The 20,679-nt window shown below is 29.8% G+C and overlaps 2 pseudogenes; one reads left to right on the top strand and one right to left on the bottom strand.

The window, feature by feature from the left end:
- Window positions 1-2,932: 2,932 nt before the first annotated feature.
- LOC120138468 lies at window positions 2,933-4,732 on the bottom strand (annotated as a pseudogene).
- An 11,105-nt stretch (window positions 4,733-15,837) lies between these two features.
- Window positions 15,838-17,594, top strand: LOC120138511 (annotated as a pseudogene).
- Window positions 17,595-20,679: the final 3,085 nt, after the last annotated feature.

The raw sequence follows: 20,679 nt of genomic DNA, 5'->3' as shown, positions 1-20,679 counted from the left end.
ACTAATCGATTAATTAAATTATAATTTTCAGGACTAAATTACATATATAATCTTGATTTATTTGGATCACTGTTGACAATAATCACACAAATCAACGTCCTTAAATATTATATTAAAATTAATAAATTATTTTTTCAGTTAATTTGAATTAAAAAAGGCCCTTAAATATTGCCTTTTGTATATCCATCCTGTGAAATGTAAATTTTTGGTGATATTAACGCCCTTGACATTGCAAACAAACCAAGAATAATCATAATGTTTTTGTACAGAGTGAAAGTGAGGTGATCCCATAGAAATGAACTGTTCTACTTTTATCTTCATTTACATGAATTAAATTCTCTCAGCTGTACACTGCAGATATGTTACAGTAAACATTTGGAGATATTATCCGAAATAAGAAAGATGGGAGGGGCTGGATTTCAAATACCAATCCCCTTTTTTCCCAATGTTCAAATACTGTCATTCTTGGACCTGTTCACCTCAATCCTTATTACGCAGCAATGAGAATGCATGAATCCGGAAGTTATTTCGTCTTTAATATTTATAAATTTATTAATTTAGTCATAATTTAATTTAATTACAATAAATTTAATCTTCAATTAGATATAACACATATCAGTATCTCGTTAGAAGATATTTTCTTGATTTTAATTTATTTAATTTAATATTTTTCCTTCACGTGTCACCACCTTATTGATGGAAAATATATTAGAAAGTGCGCGCCTGAGCCACTCAGCCAATGCCCACAATTCGTATCTTTTTACAACATATTTTATATATTTTAGTAAGCATGATTCTGATTTGATTCTCGTTGCTCCTCTGCTATTCTCTATTTCTTCTCTTTTTGGGTTCCAAAACTCTCCAAAAATTGTTGTTCTCTGCTCTTTTTATGATTTTTTATCCGAAAAAAGTTCTTTTTTTTTTAATTTGCTCTACATCTTATATGGAGGAAAAGATCCTCCCTTTCGTTTGCTGTGTTGGATGCTGATCATAAAAAAGATCCCATTTTCATATTTTCTTTTGTTGTTTCAGTTGCTGAGGGGAGGAAATCTACCTTCTTTTTTTTTTTTTTTGCTGATATCCTTCTTGGTTTTTAGTATGACTGTAAATGAGACGAGACATATCACAAGTTACTGGATATCGATTCTGTCAATGCTCGATAAATACTCAGATCGAATAGACTCAACTCGAGTTTTTAACGAATCAAAACGAGCTAATTTATATTCGACTTAAAAAACTCGTAAACAGCTCGAAAATATAATATATTAATATTTTATTTAAAAAAATAAATTATTAATAATATTAACATTTATGTATTAATTTTTTTAAAATATAGTAAGATTTTCATGTATATAAGGTTTAAGTTCAAGTTTGAATTTGAGGGTTTAATCGAGTTAAATTTAAGATTTTTTTTTATTTCGATATTTTTCGAATCGCTCATGAGCTTCAATTCAGGATTTCGAGTTCGAATCAAATTTAAAAATTTTAAATTCACGAATTTTTGAATCGAGTCGAGTTCCATTTCAAAATTTTTGAGTTGAACTTAACAATACTCGAGTTTCAATTCAAGATTTCGAGTCGACTCAGCTCGTTTATATCTTTAGATTTTAGTCTTGCATGTGAGAATCGCGGGAAAGATTGCACCTCTTTGACACTTTGTGGCAATCGATACCTCTACTCCCTGCCACTGTCACGTCAAAGGAAGCAACAATGGTGGCACCATGGCGCGTGAATCTAGACATTTGACTACCTCGAATTGTAGATGGACCGTTGTATCGTTGACCGGATCCAACAGCTGAAAACATGCGGCGTTGGAGCTTGATGAGGCAAGCTAGGGTTTGGGAATATTGGGCTTTGCAACTTTATAATGGTTTTGGGCTTCGTGTAGTTACTCGAGCCTGCAAACAAAAACCAAAATGAGTTAAATATAATATGTATTATGTTATAATTATAAGCATTACCTATATATAATAATAATAATAATATAACCATTGCAATGCATATTTATAATAATAACAATAATATATACATGCGTTTATATATATACATATAATTATACTCGCATAGGAAAAAATGTAAGCCACCATGCCAATAATAGCACATATACGTGTGTATATATAGACGCACATAATTAATGGTAATAACTAATAACTAACCTATATTAATAACAATATATATATAAATATATCTAAAATATTTAACTAACTAATGATAATTAATAATGATATATGCATATATATATATATATATACATACATATACATATATATAATATAAATCAATATATATAATATATTTATAATATATAACACACGCAGACACCATCCTAGATACATATTATACATGCAAGACCCCATAGAATACGCACGCTATATATGTAACTAAGTAAAGCCCAATAATTTTTTGTTTTTAAACTAATTAATAATATATATAAACACAAACAAAACTCGAATGAAACCTTGGATAAAATGAACATCTACAATTAGTTTTCGCTAAGTCATTAAAAGATGCGACCACAAACACAGTTAAGTCCGCTAGTCTGATGTAATAACCTGTAAAATTTTCAAATTTGTCCCTAAAAAATGCATGTTTATATGCACAAAAATGACAAAATGCTAGATTCATGATGGCCAGGTTGCATGAAACATATTAACTAAGTAGCACTGTGGAAGATGCATGTGGTTACTCCACTACGGGCAAAAGGATTAAAGGAAACAGTATAACCGTACATGATAACTCAAAAAGGAAAGGGAAAAAAACACCAAAAGCAATGTCAAAAATCCTATATTCATATGAAATGCATTAAAAAAGATATATTATAAACATGCAAAAGAAAAATATTACAAACTGTTTGGATCAGAAAGAGAACAAGAGCAATGGACAGCACTGAAAGCATAAGCTATCATAAATTCAAGGTCACCAATCACAGTACTTGGATTTGAATATCAGCATCAATTTCTTACTGTAAAGCATGCAAAACATTATGCAAGTAAATGTCTAGATGAAACTAATCTTAGCTTAATTCAGCTTCAGGTCACTTCGGCGAACTGTTTCTGCACATTATTAATATACGGAGAGATATGAGACATGAATTTTATTAGGATGAAAAGAAAGAAACATTCCCCCAATGGTCTGGGGCTCATTCTACATGAATAGGCTAGTTGAAAAGTGCTGCTCATCTAGTGAAACATATATTCATTCCCATTTACACTATCATAATGTTTCCTACATCCAGGACACCGCCCATCCACTTCAAGAATCCTTTTGTGACAGAAGAGGCAGAGCCGAAATCCACATGTGCAAGGGAGAAAACTAGAGTCTGTGGCATCCATGTCCTCATAGCAGATAGGGCATGATGAAGGGTGAGACATAATATTCCTCTGTTCCCAGGTGATAGCCCCATTGCCATTACACCAATCTATTTCAAAGAAATATCATGCTGTTTTGAAAGTCTGGGAAGACTTTGAGGACATGAAACATCATCAGGTCTCCATGCTCTACAAATTCTGGGAAGACCTCGAGGACGCGAAACATCATCAGGTCTCCAAGCTCGACAATTTGTCAGTGAACCATAAACTGGTTGCCTAATCTCTGAATTTGACTGATCTATTCCTTGGTCCTTGAACTGTTGGCCAGCACCAGCTGATTCCACCATTGTTTCGGATTTAGCAGGAGAGTTAATGGCTGAGTCATGTTGATTTTCATCTGCACTCAAGGCATCTGCAACATCCTCCCAATTGTCTAGGCAACCATCTTTATCTTCCTCACTGCCACTTCCAGAACAAGAACCACTGCTACAGTCACAGCAACTAGGCACACTAGTAGCTTCCTTTGAGTCATTATTACCCAGATCAGTTTGAATGGAGAAGTTCAAAGATTCCACATCACTGTCATGGATGCTCATGTCTTCACTTTCCTCTTCCCTCAAACTTGTTTGCAAATTACGCAATGATTTGTTTCGCTCGTCAGAATTCATTGTGGAGAATGGAGGAGACCCAGCACTCCTATTCAAATCCACCTTGCAGTCCTTGTTCTTTACTGCATTTACAACCCGACTCCATTATGAACTCAACAGATGAATTTACGAAAAATACAGTAACTCAGTACATTTTGCCAATCCAATCCAAACCCAAAAGCCAGCTTATCTTTTTCATCCCCTAAATAAGATAAAGATCACTTATTTCAAATTAAATCCTAGATCCTACCAATGAATTTACCTTGGGTCAGAAGCTTTCTGCTTTTATCATAACTCTGTCCGTATGGTTCTATGTATGCATTGATATTCACAATGTGCATCGCCAATACCTCCAATACTATACATATATATATTAAATGCTTAAGAATAAAAGAAATAAATAACTCAACAAAACTATGTCGATTAATGGAATTAATTTGATTTTTGAAAACACGAAAGAATAAATCCTAACAATAAGTATTTGAATACTCAATTTCTTTTCCCATCACATGTCCTCACCGCACCTTCCGATATAAGCAATTAATTCCTAACAATTTTTTCTCTAAAAAATGCTATGTCATTGAGTTCGTTGTGAAAGGAAAAAACAGTAAATCTTTCTATTGAAAAAAATAACATTCAAAAGAAAACAATATAATAATTGAAATTAAAAACAACACAGAAAAAGGATGTTACCTTGAGATAGCCATTATTCACGCCTAGTATCGCGCTTCGACTGCTTCAATTTTGCCAAACTATTTGTCTATATCCCAAAAAAAGATCTCAAAATATGAAACTAATCTACATTTTCTCGAGAAACAATCAGAAATCATTAAAAAAAAGAGAAAAAGGAAATTTACTCACTCTCTTCTTCTTAGAAGAGCAAGGCAGAGATGCACTGTAGGTAAAATCGGAACCCATTGTGAGAAATTGAGAAATAATTTAAGGGTGCTCGGAAAATTTGAAAACTCTTTACCGGAAAAGAGATTATCACCGGCAGATAAAATAGCCGAGTACCGGATAGAACGAAAATTAAAAGGCTGAAAATGGTAGAGAGAGAGAGAGAAAGAGAGGGAAACTCTACTTAAATTATATTAATTGGGACTTGGTGAAATTTATTTCCTTCAATTTATAGGATTGTCTGCTTACTATAATGCCCTTCAATTTTGATTTTTTTACCAAATATTTTATGTTTTTTTAGAAAAAGAAAGAAAGAATTCTTTATTATTTACTTAAGCTTTAAATAATGGTAAACTATTCTTTTAAATTTGTACCCAAAAAAAATATTCTTTTAAATAAATGAAATTTTATATTTATAAATTAAACAATCCCACTTACTGTTAGAATGGCTTTTGTAATTTTATAAAAAAAATAGAATAAATTACACAAATAGTCAATAAACTATATTGAAATAATTTTGGAAAGTTACAAATTTTTTATTAATTTTTTAAATAATTATAAAATAATCATTAAATTTTATCAAATTATTATAAAAAAATATTTAAATTTATTAAGTTGTTATAAAATAATCCTTAGACTTATTAAAAGTTATTATTTTATAGCATATAATAATTATTTATAATATTTAAATAAATATAATGATCATTTTGTAACTTTTAAACTTTATCGATAAAAAAATATCATTTTAGTATTATTTAGTGATAATTTATATATTTTATTTAATTTTGTATAAGATAAGGTACATCAATCGTTGTTAAACTATGTTCAAATGATTGTTCTCGTATATGAAATAATTTGATACATTTAATGATTAAGATAATCATTTAAACGTAATTAAGTAACTTTTAATATATTTTATCCTTTTATAATATCTATATTTTAATTATTTAATTTTTGATTATATTAATTGAATTAACCTTATCATACACATAAAATTTAAATTAATTAATTTTTAAGAATGTAAAATCAAGTAATCGTTTAGGTTTCAGTCGGATCTTGTCAGGTCGAGTAAAATCAGTTACAAGTCAAGTCAGTTCAATTTGATGCTTCGACTCGGATTAAGTGGGGTCCAGTTCAAATCATGTTGGGTCATTTTCAGGTTGATTTGACACTATGTTCGGTTCGAGTTCAGGTCGAGTTACTTTCAGTTTGTATCAATGTCAGTTCAGGTCTGAAGCAGTTAAAAACCATGTTAATTCAGGTTCGGATGGACTTCAGGTGGATCTCATTCAGATCAGGTCACATCATTGGCAGATAAAATTCAAGTAGGATCTTTATCAAATACGTATTGAGTTCAGATCGGGTAAATTTTTATTTTTGGATTAATTATTTTTCTTCTTTCGCGAACGTTGAATTACAATTTGTGATTGTATATGATTTATAGTAAATTACTAAGAATATAAATAATCATGGATCAATTTTATAAAAAATATAAATTTAAGGACTAAATTGAACAATTATGAAATTACAAATAAAAATTTAAATAAATTAAACAACACGCATTATTGAGGACCAAATCAAAATAATTTTAAAATGTGAGGTTGAAATTAATGTAGAAAATGACTAAATTATACCCATTTAAAAAGTTATGGACTAATTACAAAAATATAAATAAGAAATAAGAATGTGTCAAATTCAAATGAAACTATAAATTTAATGATTAAATTGAATAAATATGAAAATGAACAAATTAAAATTTACATAAAGTAAAGAACACAAAAGAATAAAATCAAAATAATTGTAAAACGTAAAGCAAATATGAAAAATAGAGTAAATTGTATTTATTTCAAAAGTTAAAGAAAAAAAAATTAAAACAAGCAAATCTGAAAAATAAAGTAAATTGCATTTATTTCAAAAGTTAAAAGAAAAAATTAAAACAATTATAATATATATATATATATATATATATATATATATATATAATGTATAATTTATATTTACATATTTATATAATGTATATAAACTATGTAGTGTATATATGAACTATATATAAACTATATAATATACTATATATAAAGTATATAATTTATATACTTTATATAATTATATTAATAAACTATATAGTTCATTAGTATATTTAGTATATATAAATTATATATTATATAGTTCATTAGTATATATAAACTATATAGTATATAGTTCATTAGTGTATAGTTCATATAGTTCATTAGTTTATATAAACTATATAGTTCATTAGTATATATAAACTATATAGTATATAGTTCATTAGTATATATAAACTATATAGTATATTATTCATTGGTATATATAAATTATATATTATATAGTTCATTAGCATATATAAACTATATAGTATATAATTCATTAGTATATAGTTCATATAGTTCATTAGTATATATAAACTAAATATTATATAGTTCATTAGTATATATAAACTATATATTATATAGTTCATTAGTATATATAAACTATATATTAATTTATTAATATAAACATATATATTAATTGAAAGAATTAAAAAGTATATAAGGATCAAATTGAACAAATTTAAAATATGAAGCTTAAATTAATAAATTGCATCATTAAATTTGGACTAAATTGAACAAATTTAAAACTAGGGTACAACGCTACAATGCCAAATAAAGTTAAAAAACACACGGGCCAAAACCCAAACCCGGATTTGGTTAGACTCATATATAAGCCAAAATTTTCCGATTTCAGCCATTTTCCTTTTTTTTCATTTTGTGATTTTGCTCTCTCTCTCTAACTCTCCGCTTCTCTCAAAATTCTCTTATTTTTCTCTAGAAATTCATCCGTGTTCATCCTTTGTCTATCCATGTTCATCCCAAAAACCCTCATTTGATCTTCACAAGCACCAAAACCTAAATCATTTCCTTTTTTCAATCAAACACCCAAAATTTAAACTGTTGTTAATCCGTGTTCATCACAAAAACCTTTATTTGATCTTCAAAAACACCAAAACCCAAACCCATTCATATTTTTCTTGATCAAACACCCAAAAATGCAAGCCTTGTTCATTTGTGTTCATCATTGTTCTTCCCCCAAACTATTCTTTGATCCTTATAAACACCCAAAACTTAAAACCAACCTATTTTTTTGATCAAACGCAAACCCAAACATCAGTTCATCCATGTTTATCCCAAAACCCTTCTTTGATCTATACAAACACTGAAAACCAAAACCCAAACTATTTTTTAGATCAAACCCACAAATGTTCATCTTCTCTAACCCAAACCCTAACCGAGTCTCTTCACTTTCTATCTCTATTCATCTTCTCTAATCCCAAACCCAAACCTAACCTCTTCATTTTTATCTCTATTTATCTTCTCTAACCCTAAACCTAAATCAAGTCTCTTTATCTTTTATCTCTATTCATCTTCTCTAACCCCAAACTCAAATTGAGCCTCTTTATTTCTATCTCTATTTATCTTCTCTAACCCTAAACCCAAATCGAGCCTCTTTATTTCTATCTCTATTTATCTTCTCTAACCCTAAACCCAAATCGAGCCTCTTTATATTTTGTCTCTATTCATCTTCTCTAACCCTAACCCTTATTTTTCATAATGTTCTTCTTTTTCTTTTGTACATCTTCTCTAACCCTAACCGATAATGTTCACCATCTTCTTCCTCTCTCTCTGCTCATCTTCTGTAACCCTAGATCTAACCAAGATTGTTACAAACTATTCAAAACCTTTATTTTTTTTCTACGATTTCATGGATAGTTTGTCTTACGAGTTGAATTATCAAGGTATTTTTCATTTCTTTTTTTTATTTTTATTTTAATATTCGAATTAATATATTCCTCATTTGTTTTTTCGGAGAAACCCCAACATATCAGAATGAATAACATTCTGAAAAAGATAAATTGTTCATTCTTATTTTTGTATATGCTTTATATATATATTTAAAAATTTTAATTTTGTGTACTAATCCTAGTTTTTTTTACAAGGTGATGTATATGATCTATTATCTGAAGCAGTTGATGTCGATAAATCCTCTAAGAGGAAGGCTACATGTTCAGCCGAGTTTGGGAGAAGAACTTCTCCTATTTGGGAACATTACACCTTCATCAAATGTGTCGATAGTTTTGTTTATGCCGAGTGTAAGCATTGCAAAATTAAAATATATAAATTTGATTCTTATATTGGTACATCTAACCCTAGAAGACATACTAAGAAATGTGAACCTTATAAGGAATATATTGTTGAAAATCTTGCTTTGGTAAGTTCTTTTGATCAAAACAAATACTGTGAATTGTTTGCTGAGGCTATTATGTGTCATGGTTATGCATATAGTATTGTTGAGCATGAAAAACTTAGTGATTTGAATCATTACCTTAATTATTATGTTAAGGATATATCTAGGTATATTGTTACTAAGTTTGCATGTTGGAGCATGAAAAGCATAAAAAAATGCTATTTGATTCAATACATTCTGTTTAAAGTCGTGTTTGTTTTACATGTGATGGTTGGTCTGCCTGCACTTCACGTTCTTATTTTCTCTTATTGCTCATTATGTTGATAATAACTGGAAACTTTAGTCTAAAATACTTAATTTTTCATCGTTTTCCTCATCCTCATTATGGTAAGTCAATCTTTAAGTTTGTTAAAAAGATGATATGTGAGTGGGGTCTTGAAAAAAAAACCATTTACCATTACACTTGATAATGCTTCTGCAAATGATAAAATGGTTAAGAAATTGAAAGATGATTTGAATGTCATTTCTCTTCTTCCCTGCAATGGTAAGTACTTCAATATAAGGTGTGATGCTCATATTTTGAACTTGATAGTTAAAAAAGGTTTGAAGGTAATTGATTCTTATGTTATTAAATTGCGTGAGATTGTTAATTTCTTTGATTCTTCTGACTCTCGACTTTGTGCCTTTGAATTAGCTGTTAAAGATTGTGATTCTTCTTTCTCTGGTAAGTTAGTATTAGATGTTCCTACTCGATGAAATTCTACTTACTTGATGATTCATAGAGCACTTGAGACTAGATTAGCAATTAACTTGTTTGTTAATAGGAAAATGAGTTGGATATCATTATTGATCATGAGTGGAAATTGTTCAAACAATATGTGATTTTCTTGAGCCTTTTATGAAATTACTACTCTGTTATCTGGTTTTAAGTATCCCACTTCTAACTTGTATTTGGCTAACGTTGTTACAATTGAAAAATTGTTGTGTGATGAACATAATGATTCTTATAAAGGTATTTCTGCAATGGCAGTTCCCATGCTTGAACTATATGAGAAATATTGGTATGATCACTCAATGATTCTGTCTTTTGCTATTTTACTTTATCCTTGATATAAATTACAACTTATGAAGGAGTTGTAAAATATTATTTATGTTGAGGATGAGGTTTAACGGAGGGTAAGTCTCATTTATAATGAGTTTATTGAGTTATATGTATTTTATTCAAAAAATGCACCTTGTAGTTCTTCTTCTTCTTCTTCTTCTTCTATCCAAAGTAACACATTCTTAGACAGAAGTGACTCAAATTCCAATCGACCTCGAACATATAGAAAATCAGATCTATTTTAGGTTAGTTATTATAACTTCGAGTTGCATTTTATCTTATTTATTTCCTATTTTCATTTACTAATTTTTGTCTTTTATTTTTCATAATTTTGATGGCAATTTAGCTGCTTCAAGGAGTGGATGATCCGATGTTGACTCTTACATCAATTTGCCTCTTGTCCCTCATACTGGAGAATCTAACTTTGATATTTGGAGTATTGAAAAATCAAAGTATTTCATATCCGATACTTTCTTGCATGGCGAGATATATATTGACTATTCCAATTACTTCAGTTGCATCTGAATCGTTTTTATTATGAGGGTCGAATTTTGAACAAATTAAGAGTTAAACTCTTACCTAAAAATGTTAAGATTTTTTCAACAACCCTTAATTAGTTGTATGGTTTTGAGTTAGAGGATAAGGATGGAGAATATCTTACTGTGGTTAATGAGTCTTCTATGTAAAGGTATGCCAAATTATTTTATTTTTTATGTCAATGTCATTAATATTTCAAATTGTTTATTAATTATTTTCATTTTCATTTTCATTTTAATTTGTTAGGGTGTTTAACAATAAGTGAAACCATTGAAATTGGAGATTCTGTCTTGTTTCTTCCCTTTACAGGTAACTTCTATATACTAGTGACTTATTATATTTATTATGTTTAAGAGTAACTGAAACCATTCTTTACTAATGCTTCTGTTTTTTGTAGGGTACCTTGCAAGTTACAACAAGCATCATTCTAAATGATTCTTGTTGTTTTTCCCCTGATTCCGCTTGATATTGTTTCTGTTATTATAAACTATGTTGAATGCTTGATTCTGAAAGGGTTTTATAAAGTCGGAAATGTTTGGCACTATTGGCCATCGTATTTCCTTTGGCTTTACCACTAACTGCATGCTTATTTAATGTAGAAATGTTGGTTGTTACTACCTGTTGGCCGTTGCTGCATGCTGTCTGTTGTTGCCTTGTAATTTATTTTGTTGGTTCGACTTAAATAAATTGTTGTAACTTGTCATTTTTTTTATATTGTTACTCATGTTAAATTATGTTGGTGACTTTAAAGCTGAAAAGTTGCTCGTAATTTAACAATGTTAGCAGCATGTAGATATTTTGATACAAAAGCTCGATGAAGAAATTTCTTGTTGCAAAGTTGGGCTTTTAGCCTTATAAAACTTTTGTTATAAGATCTGAGAGATTAAAAAACACCTTGTTTTTGTTCATTTATTGTATTCAACTGTAATAAATCAAATATTATTCAAATTTTAGATCAAATGTTATTTACATTATCAATATCAATTAAATTCATCTTTTATATTATGTTTTATATATGTTATAATTGTTAGATAAAATTTCTTTACATAAATTAAACTATATAATTTACATTAAAATAATTTTATTAGTCATGTTCAATGCCAATAAATTATTCTAACTTGTAATCATTATAATTAATTTAATTAATAATGTTGAATACATAAATTACTTAATAAAATAAAATTAATGATTATATTGAATATTTATAACATAAGAATCATAATTAATATAATAAGTCTATTTATTAATTTAATTATCATAATTAATATTTTATTATAAAATTTAAAAAGTAATCATATTAATTAATATGATTTATTATAAACTCAAAATCTCACAATTTTATTAAAATCTTATAATTTCATCAGTGGTAATATATAAGTCAAGTAATGTCAAGTCAGGTAAATGTCAGATCAGGTCAATAACAAGTCGGATCATTTACATGTCAGGTTGAAAACATGTCAGGTTCATAACAAGTAAGGTTGAAAACAAGTCGAGTAATACTAATTATTTACCAAGTCAATCTCGGGTTCGGGTTGATATCAATCGAATGTAGCTCGGGTTTGGGTATCATATTTTCGATTTAATTCGGGTTCAGGTCGTTCTCAGGTCGGGTTCAAATCCACAATTTCCAGGTCCAACTCGGGTTCAGGTCAACATCAGTTCCGACTCAAGTCGGTTCCAGATCGCCACAGCGCATGTCAAAAACAGTTTTGACTCGAGTCGATTTCAGTCAGTTTTACAGGTCGGGTCAACTTTTTACACTCTTATTTAATATCACGAAACATCAAATTAGAACATTCTTTTTATCAATATAAATTTAACAATTGAAATTTTTATATAAAACTAATTATTTTTTTTCATAATCTTGATATTTGACATACATATTTACAAATGCAGAAAATAAAAATATCAATCCTACAAGAATCTATTAAAAATGTAAAACTATTTTACCTAACAAATAAGACCATGAAAATAAAATAAACTTATAAAAGTAAAAACTAAATTGAGATAAGTTTTTCTTTTATAATATAGACTAGAAAGAAAGGATTTTTTAAATTAAATAAATTAATTTAAATTAAATTTTATTAAAATTAAAAAATGATAATTATTTATTTACATTTTATGCATTATAAATTTATATATAAATATTAAAAAATATTTAAATTTTAAAAGATATTCTAAGATGTAAAAACAATGAATAAAAAACATTTTAGCAAGTTTATTTTCTTTTTTATTTTAACTAAGTAAATATATGTAAATTGTTTCCTCTACAACTAAGGGCACATTACATAGCAGTAATTAAAGTTGTTTATCGAGAAAGAAATCATCATAATCAATTTATCAAACAATTATCCAAATAAGTACAGAAAAAGATTATTTGGTTAAACAGTAAAAATGAAGAGAAAATTTTGTTATAATTCATGTAAGAGATCAAGAGAATAAAATAAAGTACTTCAATTAAATACATTTTTCTTCATTTCCCTCGATTTTCTTTGTAAAAAAAAAGATGTTTTAACATGAAACAATGTATATTTAACTCCAGTAATGTACGTTTATTTATGCTTATTATTGTTATCGTTAACTTAATAAATATTATGGGTTAATCAAGTTTTAATGAAAAAGGACGAGTTGTACGAATCAATTTACCTCAGTGTTTAAAAGAATCGTTATCGTTTTCAGAAGTCATGGGTTCGTGCACCATCAATTGCAAATGTGAGTGTGCATTCATTGTTAAATAGTGTAGAGTATTTAGAACAAATATTACTTTGTAATTACCTTAGCTTAATAAAAAAAGGATGAGTTTAGAACATAATAAATAATCGGGTGATTATTTTATAATTTTTAATAGTCAAGAGACTCAATAAAATAACTCTTTATAGTTGGGGATCATTTTGTAAGTTTTAATATTTAAGGACTCAACAAAACAATATTATATAGTCGGGATCATTTGTATATTTTATCCTAAAATATATTTTTATTTAAGCAACAATTAATATTCTTATAATAATATTTTCTAATTTTCATATTATTTTTATATTAGACTATTAAAACTAATTATCGGATCAAACACGCATTTTTAACTAAATATAACTTCAAAATATTTTTATCGAAATAAAACACATTCACAAATAATTATCGATATGACGTTTAATTGGCAAAAGTGTTTTCTATAGAAAGCACTTATTACATACTTAAAAGACTATTCTTATAGGAGGCGTCCTTTATACCCTAAAAGCTATCATGATTTCACAATTGGATTAATGGTTTAGGGTATTATTATTTTTATTAAATTTAGGCTTAGAGTTTAAAAAATATTAAAGTTTTTCATTTTTTGCATTAAGTCCTTAAATTATTTTTGGTTAAAATAAATACTTAATATTTAATTTTTTATACACTCACATATTATATTACTAATCTTGTAGTTCTAATCCTCAATTTAAATTGATGAAAAATCTTACTCACCACTATAGTAAACAACATGTTTCATAGTTAATTTATTTTAATTTAAACTAGTCATTCAACTTATATAAAAAGATCATATTGATTTGATCAAATATTATTATTTTTAATAGAGACCATAAAATAAATATGAGCCTAAGCCAGTTACACATGATTTGATCAAAAAGTTAAAAGATCGAATCTAGAAAAATCTAAACCTGAAAAGATTCGAATTGAAAAGATCTTAAACCTAAAATAGTTTAAATCTGAAAAACATTAAGCCCGAAATCCACATGAAACCTAGTCGAATTTAGTACCTAACTTTTGAGCTCATCATTTTTATTGTGTTTAATTCACATTATTTTAATTTTTGATTCTTGAAACATAAGTTTACATTGGATAATTTAATTCCAAATTTAGCTTATTTAAATATAAAAATATTTATATGTTATCAACTAATATTTAAAGAAATTAGAAAAAAGCTAAAAACTTGTGCAAATATGATTTTAATGAGAAAGTAAAAAATATATAATTTAATAAGCATAAATCCATAGTCTAATTATATTTCTTAGTTTAATTAATGAATTCTTAACTAATTATTTTAAATAAATAAATCTTTCAGTCAAATAAACTATTATAATTCAGCCAAATCAACTTCAAACTAATAAAATAATTCCTTTGTTCTGAAAAGAAAAAGAAATAAAGTCACAGAAAATAATACAATGAGTTGATGTTTGGTGGCTGTCTTTTGGTCAAAGAAATTTGCAAACTAAAAAAGGGTCAGGAGCTTTGATTATTGGAAAAGAAAATTTGATATCCCCATAAACATTTCTATTTTTAAGTCAACGATACTTTTCGCAAATTGAAAAGGATAAATTACATTAATGGTCTTTCAACTATAGGACATTGCTTTATTGAGTCTCGTACTATTAAAACTTACAAAATAGTCATCTAATTATTCTTAATGTTTCAAACTCATCCTCTTTTATTAGAAAATTATCGATAGTTTGAGCTTGAAGTTAAAACTGATAAAGTACATAAATAGTCTTCCAACTATAGGGCACTATTTTGTTTAAGTGCTCCGACTATTAAAAGTTATAAAATGGTCACCAAACAATCGTTTTTAGCTCGAGTCTCCGTTTACATTATGTAAACCTGCTAACTAGCTTAGTGGCATAATATAAACGAATACTCGATCCACAAAATAAAATTCAAACGTTTCTAGAATCAGATTTTATCATATCACAATCAACAAATTTACGTCAAGCTCAGGCGACATCAATTTTTTAATGAAAAATGATGAATTTGGAATATATGAATAGTCAAGTGACTATTTTATAAGTTTTAGTAGTTGAGAACTCGAAAAAGTAATATCCTATAGTTGAGGGATCATTTCTATACTTTACCATTGAAAAATATAGAGAGAGAAAGTATAAAAGTCTGGGTTAAATGTTGGAACAGACTGAATTTTCAATTTGGACGTTTTCTTAACGTTTTTACTTTACGGATTTTCTCACTAATCAAAACAAACAATCAAATCAATGATATTGTTTAGTAATTTCTCTCAAGACATATATCCTTCTCCTTAGACCATTCCACGCGCAAATTTACTTCCTTCAAAGTCATTGTCTCGCTCCAACAAGAAGAAAAGTCAATATTTATCATCACCAGTTTTCCTTATCTAAATCACAAACAAAACTCTGGGTTTTCTCCTTTCTTTTGTTGGTGATAAACAATGAAGAGATGTTTTTCCAGCTTCCTAGTTTTGGCTTGGATGCTTCTCCCATGTCTTGTCTTGTCAGCTGTAACTGAGAACGATATGAGGTGCCTTGAAGGAGTCCAGAGTTCACTACACGACCCAGATGACAAAATAAGCAGTTGGAATTTTCACAACAATTCCATTGGTTTTATATGCAATTTTGTTGGAGTTACATGTTTGGAACCAAAGGGAAAAACCGGCTGTTAAGTCTTGAACTTCGTCACATGAGACTTTCGGGTCACTTACCTCAATCTTTGGAGTACTGTAGGAGTTTGCTTCGGATCTGTCGGCCAACAATCTTTCTGGTAATATCCCTCCTCAGATATGTTCTTGGTTACCTTATTTAGTAACCCTCGACTTGTCCAGCAATGATCTGTCAGGTCCTATCCCTTCTGAATTATCAAATTGTGCTTACTTGAACAATTTGGTACTGTCCAACAATAGACTCTCAGGGCCAGTTCCATACCAATTATCTGGCTTAGCTAGGCTGAAGAGGTTTCAGTAGCAAATAATGATCTTACCGGTGCTATTCCTTCAGCTTTTGAGGGGCATGATAAGGCAGATTTTGCTGGGAATGGTGGTCTTTGTGGAGGTCCTCTTGGAAGCTGTGGGGGTTTGAGTAGGAGGAATTTAGCCATTATAATTGCAGATGGGTTTTAGGTGCTGCAGTTTCGATGATGTATGGGTTTGGGGTCTGGTGGTGGCACCATTTGAGAAGGGTGAGGCTGAGGAAAAATGGTGTTTTTGGAAGGGATGGTGACGGTGGTTGGCTGAGAGGTTGAGGGCTCACAAGCTGAATCAAGTTTCATTGTTTCAGCAGTCACTTGTGAAAGTTAAGTTGGCTGATTTAATGGCTGCCACAAACAATTTCAAACAATTTCAGTGCTGAAAGCATCATAGTTTCCTACTAGGACTGGAACTGCTTACACAAATTTGGCACCCCTTTTGGGATTTTGCATTGCAGGGGATGAAAACCTCTTGGTCTATAAGCATAGTCTAAGGGACTCTATATTCCTTGCTACACGGTAGTGTTGCAGCTTTAGATTGGCCAACTCGGTTTCAGATTGGTTGGGTTCAGCCAAGGGTCTTGCTTGGCTACACCATGGTTGCAGGCCTCCGTTTCTGCAACAGAACATGAGCTCCAAAGTGATTCTTCTCGATGAGGATTTGATGCCAGGATAATGGCCTTCGGATTGGCAGAGCTTTTGAATACCTCAGACATTAATGAGACTAATTTCATGAAAGAGGATTTAGGTGAACTTGGTTACGTTGCTCCTGAGTATTCAGCCACTATGGTAGCTTCACTTAAAGGGGATGAATTCGGATTCGGAGTCGTGCTTCTTGAATTGGTAACTAGGCAAAATCCCCTGGAAGTTAACGCAGGTGGTAAGAAGGATTCAAAGGGAATTTGGTGGATTGGATTAATCATCTCTCAAACTCCGGCAGAACCAAAGACGCTATCGATGTCACTCTTCGTGGAAAAGGACACGATGAGGACTATTGCAGTTCCTCAAAATAGCATTAAACTGTGTCAACCCTCTGTCGAAGGAACGATGGTCAATGTACCAGGTTTACGAGTCATTGAAAAGAATGGCTGAAGAAAATGGTTCCTCGGAAGAATTTGATGATTTCCCACTGATTTTTTTATGAATCAATGTAGCCTTATAGAGTAAAACTGGGAGAAATCTACGGAACATGGTAATGCATACAAGCTTATACATATATATTTGTTATAAATAGCTTATAGTTGTTTAATGCAAATAAGCTTAGTTAAGTTTTGGGTTGTTAAATCATCAAGAAATCTTCTTCAATCCTTGTTTTGTAATGAATTTGATTCTGGTTCTTGATCATAGTGCTCATAAAAGTTCTTTTTAGACAATTTGATATCTGTATTCTATCTCTTAAACCCATTCCCCTTCTATCTCTTCACCACCAAAGTGTTTCCAGCAGTAACAGGCAAATGGGGATAGTGCTACTACAGATAAGGCAAATGGCGATCTGTAATGGTTAAGGCTTTGGGCTTGTATTTTCATCTCTTTGTTTAGATTTAAGGGGTTTCCATTGGTTCAGAAGAAATTAAGAAAAGAAAGGATGACGAGTAGGGGCGTTCAAAATTCGGTTTTAACCGAATTAACCGACCGAACCGAACTAATTCGGTTAATTGGGTCGGCCACCGAATTAGTTCGGTCGGGAAACGGTTAAGGTTTTTTTGGATATTCGGTTAATGGTTAATTCGGTTCGAAATCGGTTAATTAACCGAATTAACTGAAATAAAATTTTAAATTTTAAATATATTATATATAGCATATGGGTTCAGCCCAAACCATTTAAAATCCAATAACTTTTAAACCTAAATCAATATTAATTAATTAAAAAATTTATATAAAATTTTTATTTTATAATTATATTATTTAAATTAATTGTAAACTATTTTTTTGAATTAAAAATATTATATATATTATATATAACATATGGGCTCAGCCCAAACCATTTAAAACCCAATTAATAATTTAAGATTCAATAACTTTTAAACCTAAATCAATTAATTAATTAAAAATTTATATAAAATTTTTATTTTATAATTATATATTTAAATTAATTATAAACTGTTTTTTGAATTATAAATATTTAATTTTTATATAAATTAGAAAATTTTAAAAAAATTTCGGTTAATTCGAAAATTAACCGAAATTTATTCGGTTTGGTTAATATTTTCGAAAAAAAATTCGATTCGGTTAACGGTTAAAGAAAAAAAAAAGTTCGGTTAATTCGAAAATGGTAGTTCGGTCGGTTCGGCCACCGAATTAACCGAATGAACACCCCTAATGACGAGAGAGAATAATTTTATAGATTGACTGGACTGGTCATGATTATTTTTTTGGTTTGGGATAGAATTAAAAAATAGTCCCTAATTAAAAAAAAAGTAAGAAATATGCAATATAAAATTTCTATTGGAATTTTTTATTAAATTAAACAAAACAATTGATTACCATATAAAAATATCAAAAATTATTTAAGCATATAAATACTTATAAAAATATTGCATTCGATTTCTTGATACAAATCATTGATAATAGTGTCAACATAATGTTTCCCAATATATTTTTCTCAATATATAACATAGTTTGGAAATAAAAGAACGATTATTTAAAATTTAGAAATATATAAAATTAAAAGAAATAATTTGGAACACGATCTTACCTAAAATTTAAGAATAATCTTCAGTATGATTCAAGCACCACAATTGATGATAAACAATTGTGATTCTGTTTGCGAGAATAGTAATTAAAAAGTAAAAGTAATAATTTTCAGAAGAATTGTGAAATATGGAAGAGAAAAGAAGCAGACTTGTAACACCCTAACCCGTACCCGACCCGAATAAGAATTTGATGTGTCACATGACTTTTCAAACATTGATTCATAAAAATAAGGAAAATTGTAACTTTTATTCATATTAATAAGGTAAAACTCTTTAACTTAAAATAAATATAAGTTTCACATTCATACTTAATAAAAGTCTTTACTTATTTACATAAATACAAAAGTATGAGTTTACAAAAATATATCACAACATTTCAAATTAAACGTGTAGTACATGCCAACAATTATAAAATTACATAAAACCTACATTCAATTGTCTTGATCTGATCTTCAAGGGAGTATGCTATCCTCAACAAACTCAATCTTTAGATTTCTTGAAACTTACGCGTGAGGAAATAATACGCTAAGTCGATGACTTAGTGAGGCAAATACTAAAGAGTACTAACTCTACAAACGAAATCTTATTTATTTTATCTAAACATTAAGAATTCCAAATTGTTTTCCATAACAAGAAGGTATACTTTTTTATATTATACGAGACGAAATTAAAACGTATAAGAATTGATTTTAGTGACAAAAATAGAAATTTACAAATCTAGGATGACTACGCGAGAGGTTTGACCCGTGCGCGAAATTACAGATATACCCCTGCCCAAAACGGCGTCGTTGGGAGGGTATATAAGACAAATGGCTGGCCCGTAGGGCCAGCATCCTCATTTCCTCTCCGCTTCGTCTCTCTCTAACCGAGAGAGTTTAAAAACTCTCTCGCCTCTCTCTAACCGAGAGAGTTTCCGGCAGTCGCCGGACACCGTACCTGTCGGTCTTCCACCGCGGCCACCACACCGGTGGCCGGGTTTTTCCTAAATACCCAATAACCTCCTAACCCTATTAAGCCGAATCCGGCGTTAGTTTCCCCTAAAAAACTCCCGATCGGAGTAGATCTGAGAAATACCTTCGGGTATTTCAAATAGTTTAGTCGGCCTGTAGCGTCTTCGATCACCGGTGGCTTCCTTGGTAAGCTTTCCTTTCTTTTTGGTTTCTGTTTGGTCTGGTTGTTGTTGCTGTTCGTATCTATCTCTTTTTGTTCTCTTCGTCTGTTTTTCTGTTGTTCTCCGTTGCTCTCTGTGGCTGTTTCTTTCTTGCAGGTGGGGTGCTTTTATAGCCACCACCGAGGCTCTTGTTGGACCGGTTCCAGAGATGAAAGGCCCGGTGAGTCACCATAGCTATGGTGGTGACTCACCATAGGGCTCAACGTGGGTAGCTTCGTGACGTTCTGGAGTGGCAGCAGCTATTGGACAACCTGGACTCATCGGAGGCGGCTGGAAACATCTAGAAACGGCTGGCTGCTAGGGTTAAAAACCCTAGGGTTTTCCATCTGGAACCCTTTTGGGCCGTTGGATCTTGCCAGATCCAACGGCTGATGATGTTGAC

Source organism: Hibiscus syriacus, unplaced genomic scaffold (genome assembly GCF_006381635.1).
Source record: "Hibiscus syriacus cultivar Baekdansim isolate YM2019G1 unplaced genomic scaffold, ASM638163v2 tig00110694_pilon, whole genome shotgun sequence".
NCBI classification, from domain to species: Eukaryota; Viridiplantae; Streptophyta; class Magnoliopsida; order Malvales; family Malvaceae; genus Hibiscus; species Hibiscus syriacus.
The sequence above is the reverse complement of the archived record's forward strand: the minus strand, read 5'-3'. Positions and strand labels throughout refer to the sequence as shown.